This window comes from Helianthus annuus, chromosome 9, assembly GCF_002127325.2.
Source record: "Helianthus annuus cultivar XRQ/B chromosome 9, HanXRQr2.0-SUNRISE, whole genome shotgun sequence".
In the NCBI taxonomy this organism is placed as follows: Eukaryota; Viridiplantae; Streptophyta; class Magnoliopsida; order Asterales; family Asteraceae; genus Helianthus; species Helianthus annuus.
Window position 1 is genome coordinate 117,145,097 of NC_035441.2, and position 8,757 is coordinate 117,153,853.

Genomic DNA, 8,757 nt, shown 5'->3' on the forward strand with positions numbered 1-8,757 from the left:
TTAACCTAATACCCTCTTTTACAATGTCATTTCCAGCAGTTAGATCTTGAATTGTTTCAGCACTTAACTGGTTTTGACTCCTTCTTTTATAGATGGCAGCACCAGCTGGAGCAGTGGTTCTTTTGACTTGCAGCTTTGGTGGTCTTTTTGAGACCTCTGCTTTGGAATAGTCAGGTTTCTGTGGAACTGTTGGATCTTTCTTTCTAAGTTCCTCCAACCTTTTGTAGGTGGCCCTGACCCTATCTTCTCCCCACTTTGACACTGAGTTCTTTGACCCATAATCAGCTACAATCAGCTCCTCTTTCATTCTCTTTAACTCTAAGGCCTTGTCAGCTTCAAACTGTTTGAATTTTTTAGGAGGAGTCTGCTTGACCTTATTTTTGATCATTTCTTGAATCCTGTTTGAATGGTCCAGTTTTTGTACATGTGTTTCTCCCCCTTGTATTTCTTGTAGGTCATGATGTTATCAATGTAGTCTTTTCTCAAGGACTCATCTGCCCTTTCTGAGATTTGCTGACATATACTTATAGCAAATTGCTCCATAGATCTGACCTGTGTGAGCAGAAACTGATAGTTTTGCTGAAATTCTCTATCAGATTTCCCTTGTTTATTTTAGTTTGAGATATCCTCTGCTTGCTTGGCCTTGATTTTCAAATATTCTTCAATATTGTTTGGCCTGGGATATCCTTCAATTGATGGCAAACTCCTTTTAGCAGGGTCATCCTCATAATAAAAAAAATTGATTTCTTCTCTAACTGCTATGAGTTCCAAAGGAAATACAACACCTGCAGGAGGTAATGGCTTTTGAAGTTGAGTTGAAGAGAGAGGAATGGGTTTTGGAATTGTGACAAGTGATAGAGGTTTTGAGGATGTTGGTGGTGGTGATGGAGAATCATCATCTGGAATGATAATCCTTCTCCTTTTTATTGTAGGAGAGGCAGATGATGTTTTGGATGGAACAGTGGTGGTAGTTTGAGTGGCAGTGGTTTGTGACTGACTAACTGTTGCTGAAACAACTAGTGTTTCAACCACTGTTGTCATTACAACAGATGTTGTAACATCTGCTGTCTTCTGCTTTTTGGCAGGAGGTGATGGTGGAGATGTTGTTTTTGGTGGTGATGGTGGTGGTGGTAAAGCAGTGGTAGTGGTGTGTGTTGTAGTGAGAGCAGTTGTTGAAACAACTGAAGTACCAGCAGATGTTGATACAACAGGAGTTTCAGCAGCTGTTTGGGTGGAGGTTTGATGTTGGTGGCTTTTGGATGGTGGTTTTGGAGTATCCTTTGTGAGTTTGGATGGTGTGGACTTGGGTTCCCTTACTTTTCTAGTAGGATTTCTTTTTGGCTTAGGATTTTGAACATCCTTTAACCCAGAACAACCCTGCGCATTCAGCTCCATGTAAGCTCTTTTCTCCTCATTCCACCTTGACATATCCTTTGCCGCTCTATCTCTTTTTACACTTGCTACTCCTTCATCAAGTGCATTTTGAGTAACATCAACCTTCTTGCTACCATCTGGCAAGGGAATTTTCCTTTGCATAGCGTCCTTTTCTGGCTTCAGATACAGGCCATTATCAATCCCTTTCTTCCTCCACTCCTGAATTTTCTCCCCCTTTTTGGCATTATCTGGGGGGAGTTCATCAATAAAAAGAACTGTTGGAGGAGCAGTGCCAGTGGCTGTTAACAAATGGGCCTTTATAGCCTTGATGTCTGCTTGTGTGTTCTTGAACCTAGACTCCATTGTTTTTCTCAGCTCTTGAACATGTTTTTCTTGTTGCTGATCAGCATCTGTTGTTGTTGTAGGAGAAAAGGTTGAAACAGGTTCCATAGCTCATTTGTAACATCTGCTGGTGGTGGAGCAGGTGCTTGAGGTGGAACATCAGTGGATTGTACCATTTGAACTGTCAACAACTGTTGCAGCATTTCTTTTATTTCTGCAACAGAGGTATCCAGTTTTTCAACTCTTGCCGTCAATTCCTGGTACTTTAAATCATCACCCAATTTAATGGGATCATCTGATTTCCCACTAGTAGTGGTTTTATCAGTGGTTGAGGTAGGGAGTGTACTCCAAACATTAACCACTGATGCCCCTTTTTCTTGGTACTGGGGTCTTCTTCCTTCAACACTTGACAACCTTTTGATGTTGCCAGTGGTCAAAACGAATCCACTGGTGGATGACAATGGTGCTATGGAAGGAATTGCCTCCAAGGAAGTCTTATTGATGTAACCACTGTCCAAGTGTAAACAAGTGGGTTTAAGACTTGTAGTGGCTGCTTCACTTGGATTACCACCAAGAGTTACTTGTAACTCAAGGGGTGTAACCTCCTCAGGTTGTGTTGGTGGGCTAGCAAAGGGTGATACAGCAGGCCCAGTCATTTGTTGAGGCATATTCTCATGGACAGGTGATTGAGAAGGACTGGTTTGTGCCTGGATCAAATCAATTGCATCCAACAAAATTTTTGTATTTGGTGGAATTGGGGATGTGAGGATAGGTGTAGAAAAAGATTTTACCCCGGGCATTGGGCTGTGGATGATGGAAACGAGTGCTTCCAGAGCATCATGAGGTGGTGACCCTATGTGTACAACCTGTCCTTTTTGTGAAGAAGCAGGAGGAGTTTCAGCCAAGGTTTGAGATATTTTTACCAACTGCTGTGAGGAAGTAGCAGCAGTGGTTTCTTGTGACTTTTGTGCTGTCACTGGCAGTTGCTCTGGTATCTCATCCTCCAGAGTTGCCTTTTTGGTAGGTTTGGGTGGTTTTTGAGTTTTCTTTTTCTGTGGCCTTTTGGTGATTGTAGGTGTGGGTTTCAAAGCAGTTGTTTTGTTACTTTGATCACCTAGAGCAGTGGGCTTAGCAGCAGATACCTGAGGAGCAGTGGTAGCTGCTAAATTCTGCTTAGGCACCTCTGCTTGTGTTTTGCAAGGTGTTGACATTCTGGTAAAAGTTTCAGTAGTTAAGCTGTGCATTTGAATAGAGTCACCTTGGTTTATTACAGAAATATCATCCTTACTGAATTTCTTTTCAAAATAATAGCTTAGAAACCTTGGAAATAGTAAGAATGATTTGGTTTCAACATTTTTAACCAAATCATTGAAAATTACCTTGGAATAATTAAAATTTTCTCCTTGAAGAATAGCATATCCCAAGTTTTGAATCTTCAAAGGTATTTCATTAAAAGCAGTGGTTTTGTTTGAAACACATATTAGGAGGGTATGGAATAAAAACCTTGTTGCAGGAAGGAAGAAACCTTTTTGTAAGGTATCGCTCTTCATCATTGTGTCTCCATACCCTCTTTCAATGAAGTCAATTTTTAACTCATTTTCTGGAAAAGAATCTGTACCTTCCTGATCCTTGAGTTGAAAGACCCCTGAGATGGATTGTGGTGTGATTTTGACATCTTTACCCTTTAGAGAAGAGTTAATGGCTATGACAGTTTCACCTTGTTTGTCAAGGGTTGCGTTTTTCCAGAACTCCGTTTGGGTCGTCAAGTAAATTGGTGCATCTGCTGTTAACAAAGTTTTGTACATTGACGCAATGATCATGTCAAGGATGGAATCAAAGGTATCGATGGTGCCGGGTTTTGTGAGAAGACCCAGAAGATTGTGAGAAGGTTTGTGTGGAATTTCGGTGGATTTAGCCTTTTGAGAGGCTCCTTTTGAAGATGATTTTGCGAAAGACTTCGATTTAGTCATTTTTGGAGAAGACGATCGAAGAAATTTGTGAAGGAATTTGATGAGAATGAGATGAAAACTGCTTTGAGAAGAGAATTTTTTCTGAATTCAATTCGACAGTAAAATCCTGTTTGGGGTGTAGAAAGGGGGTTTTATAGAGAAAAAGTGAGTGCTGACGTGGCAGCGGTTACAAAAGGTCTGACCACTATGTACTGTCCACGTGCCATCCCCTGATGAAGCGAAGGACAGTACTTTTGTGAAAACTACTGGTGAAGGCAGTGGTTGCAACGGTAAAGAGGACAGTGGATGCTTTTTACTATCAGTGGATAGCATAGCAGTAGATACAACACTGATCTTGAACATCAGTGCTTTATCAGAAATATGAGGGAACATGGGATGACTTTCAGCAGTGGACAGACTTTTGAAGTAGAACAGACTTTTGAACTCATCAGTGGTTATGGCAGACTTTTAAGGATTTTAATGAAAAATTCATTTTTAGCTATTTTTAAGGATGGATTTTTGATTTTCTGAAACATTTTAATGCTTTTATTCATAGAAAAACAGGATTTTGCCTGTTATTCCATGTTTAGCATGCCAATCCTAGAGATCAAGCTTTCAAAGGTGGATGTGTCTAATGCTTTGGTTAGCACATCTGCCAGCTGATCCTTAGTTGGAACATGATGCAGAGAAATCAAACCTTTTTCATAGCAATCCCTCACAAAGTAATGTCTGATGTCGATGTGTTTGGTGGTTGAGTGAGAAACTGGATTTTTGATGATATTTTCTGCTGCCTGGCTGTCCAACATGAGTGGTGTCTTCAAGGCAGTGATACCAAAATCAAGTAACTGATTTTGAAGCCAGAGCAGTTGGGCTGTACAGCTTGCAGCGGCTATATATTCTGCCTCAGCAATGGATGTGGAAACAGCTGCTTGCTTTTTGCTTTGCCAAGACACTATGCAATTGCCTAGGAATTGGCACCCTCCTGAAGTGGACTTCCTTGTCTTGTCACATCCAGCAAAGTCACTATCTGAGAAACCTGAAAGCTCAATTTTACCATCAGCTGGATACCAGATACCAAGTGTGGGAGCACCTTTTAGGTATCTGAATATCCTTTTTACAGCAATAAGGTTTGACTTTCTAGGGGCTGACTGGGATCTTGCACAGACACATGTTGCAAACATGATATTTGGTCTAGATGCAGTTAGGTACAATAAAGACCCAATCATGCTTCTATATAAGGTCTGATCAACCAAATCATCCTTTTCATCAGACATGACCAATTTATTGGTTGCAATGGGTGTACTGCATGACTTACAATCATCCATATCAAATTTCTTTAAAAGTTCTTTGGCATATTTGCCTTGATGGATGAAAGTGCCATTTTGCAGTTGCCTTACTTGGAGACCAAGAAAGCACTGGAGTTCACCCATTGCACTCATTTCAAACTCAACTGTCATGAGTTGCCTGAACTCTTCACATATTTTATTACATGTGCTTCCAAATATGATGTCATCCACATAAATTTGGACAATCATCAAATCCTTCCCTCTCCATTTTAAAAACAGTGTTTTGTCAATTCTGCCTCTGGTGAAACCAATGGAAAGTAGAAAGGTGGAAAGAGTTTCATACCAGGCCCTTGGTGCTTGTTTCAGGCCATACAAAGCTTTATTCAGCTTGTAGACATGATTTGGATTAAATGGATCCTCAAAACCTGGAGGTTGACAGACATAAACCTCCTCTTGAATCTTACCATAGAGGAATGCACATTTGATATCCATTTGATACACCTTGATGTTGTGGTTGACAGCAAAGGCCAGAAAGAGTCTGATAGCTTCAAGTCTTGCTACAGGGGCAAATGTTTCATCATAGTCAATGCCCTCTTCTTGTTTGAAACCTTGAACCACAAGCCTGACTTTATTCTTGACAACAATACCCCTTTCATCAGTTTTATTTTTGAAGACCCATTTTGTGCCAATAGGACTCACACCCTCTGGCAATGAAACAAGCTCCCATACTTGTCTTCTAAACTGTTGGAGCTCCTCTTGCATGGCTTCTACCCAGCTGTTGTCTTTCAGTGCCTCTTGGTACTTGACTGGCTGATGGAGTGATAGAAAACCAGCAAAAAGACAAATGTTTTAGGATTGACTTCTTGTGAGCACCCCTTCACTGATGTTGCCAATAATTTGATCTGGTGGATGATATTTCAAGAAGATGAGCTCTCCTTGGTATGGAACAATGGCATTGAGTGGTGAGGGCTGCAAATGTGTATCATCTGAGCTAACCACTACTGGTGACTTTGATGACCCAGCAGTGGCTTCAAAAGGTGGTGGCATAGGGGGTAAATGTGTGGACACATGCTGATTTTGATCCACTGTTTGAGGATTGTTATCAACAGTGCTTGATGATGTGGAAGCAGTGGTTAATGGGCTACTTTGGTCAACAACTGTTGAGGTAGCAGTGGTTGAGCTTTGTCAGCTGTTTTGGACATCTGCTGCTTTTCCCATTGTGGCAGACTTTTGTTGAGGAATGATGATCTCATACCCATAGTCTGGTGATGAATTCTCAGATGGACCTGCACTGTTAGTCTTGACAGCAATATTTTCAAAAGTGAACTTATCAAGATCAAACAAGTCAGCAGGATTTGCTGGGATTTTCAGTGATGAAAGTTCATTGAACTTTACATTCAAAGTCTCCTCCACTGCTTTGGTCCGTGTATTAAGCACTTTGTAGGCCTTAGCAGTGGTTGAGTATCCCAGGTGGTAACCACAATCTATTTTGGCTGCAAATTTTGAGATGGAATCTTTTAAATTCAAAATAAAGCATGGTCAGCCAAATACTTTAAATTATGAGATCAGTGGTTTGATTTTATACAGAATTTCATAAGCAGTCTTTTTGTGCCTGGGGCTGATTAAAACTCTATTTTGGACATAGCAAGCAGTGTTTATTGCCTCTGCCCAAAAAGTTAATGGCAAACCTGAATCTGCAAGCATGGTTCTGGCAGCCTCAATCAAAGTTCTGTTATTTCTTTCAACAACCTCATTTTGCTCTGGTGTTCTAGGGATGCTGTACTGCCTTACAATCCCTTTCTTCACACAGAAGGCATCCAACTCCTTATTTTTGAATTCTGTGCCATTGTCACTCCTGAAGACTTTCACTGGAAGGTCAAATTGCTTTTCAACCTGTGTCACAAAGTCTTGCAAAATGCCCGCAGTCTCATCTTTTGAGTGTAAAAAGAAAGTCCATGTAAACCTAGAAAAGTCATCAATAATAACCAAACAATATCTCTTCTTTTTGAGACTCATGACCTGAACTGGGCCAAACAAATCCATGTGCAGCATTTGCAAACACTTGGTTGTTTTGGACTCTTCAATGGACCTGAAAGAGCTTTTATGTTGTTTACCTTTTAAACAGGAAACACAATGCTCAGGACATGAAAACAATTTTTGTGGCAAGCCTCTAACAAGGCCATTTTTTGAAATTTCTGTGATTGTCTTGAGATTTGTGTGTCCCAATCTTCTGTGCCAAGTTCTATCTCTTTGTTATAGGCAGCTGAGAACAGACAGGCATCAGTTCTAGGACACTCTTTTGACATATCAACAACATAAACATTGCCACTTCTTTGAGCAACAAGTTTTATTTTTCTAGATTTTATTATTGCTTCAATCTTTTCAACCATTTCTGGTCCAACAATCCTACAACACTCCTTTGTGAAGAATGACCCATACCCCTTATCACTCATTTGTGAGACACTCAGGAGGTTGAATGTCAGATTGTCTATCAGATTGACATTTTCAAATTTTACATTTCCAGACTGAACTGTACCAGACCCCAGAACTTTCCCTTTACTATTATTCCCAAAGGATATATCACCCCCTCCATGGATTTTGAAATCTTTGAGTAGGGCTTTACATCCTGTCATGTGCCTGGAGCCTCCACTGTCTACATACCAAAGACTATCTAAGTATGCAGAAGCTCCCTGCACATGAAGTAAAAGGGTTAGTTCATTAAGGTCTCCAAAGCCAATAAGGCTTTGGATGGGGTCTCAACAGTGTCTGGCATGGTGGCAGATGCATGGACAGTGGTTAGCTCAGGGGTTTGAACATTTTTTGGAATGCTTTTCTCTAACCACTATTGGGGATCTTGGCCAATTACCTGTTGATAACCAAAAGGATGCCTGTTCACTCTTGGTTTAGAGGGCCTTTTGTAGGTCTCATAAACGTATGGAATCCTTTGGTATGATGCTTTTTCCTTGCCTTTTCTGAATGATTGGCAGGGGGTGCATCAGTCACCTGTACATCTCTTTGGACAGATGTTTGGTTCAGCTGTTTTGTGACAGCAGTTTGGACAGGGACACAGTGGTTGTTTCTTGGTGAATTTGACAGATGATGTTGATGGACTCAAGGATGTTTTTGCAGTGGATTCATTCTTTTTTATATCAAAGTTCTTGAGATACACACATTCTTGAGTTTTATGGTTATCTTTACCACAGATGGTGCAGCATTCAGCAGGGACAATGACACTTTTTTTGTTTAGATCATATGCTTTTAGATGAAAACAGTCTTTTGTTAGATGATTTCTCTTTTCACAAAAATCACAAAACAGGTTCTTGATCTTTTCTCTTTTCATCCTTTTCTCAGATTCCTTAGCAACAGAGTTTTGAACCTCTGTTGGGATATCTTTGATAGGAATGACCTTTGCTTTTGGAGCTTTTACACCATCAGTGGTTGTGAAATCCATTGGTTTGAAATTTTCCAGGATATCACACTCATCAGACCAAGTGGGTTTAAATTGGTATTTCTCAATCTCCTCAAAAGTTGAGGAACCCACAGATCTTTCCAGAGTAATTTTGTTACCAAGTTTGTCAGTTATTTTAACCTCTTGGCCACTTTTGTTGGTTGGTATTATTTCAGATGAAACAACTTGTTTTTCAGCAGTGTTTACAAGTTCATCATATTTTCTATGTCCTATACCAAACTTGACATTGCTTTTAAGCTGTTTCTCAAGCATAACCTCATACCCTTTACAAGATTCTACCCATCTTTCACAGGTGATCTGGGTAGACTCTAACTCCTTTTTGCAAACTTGGTATTTT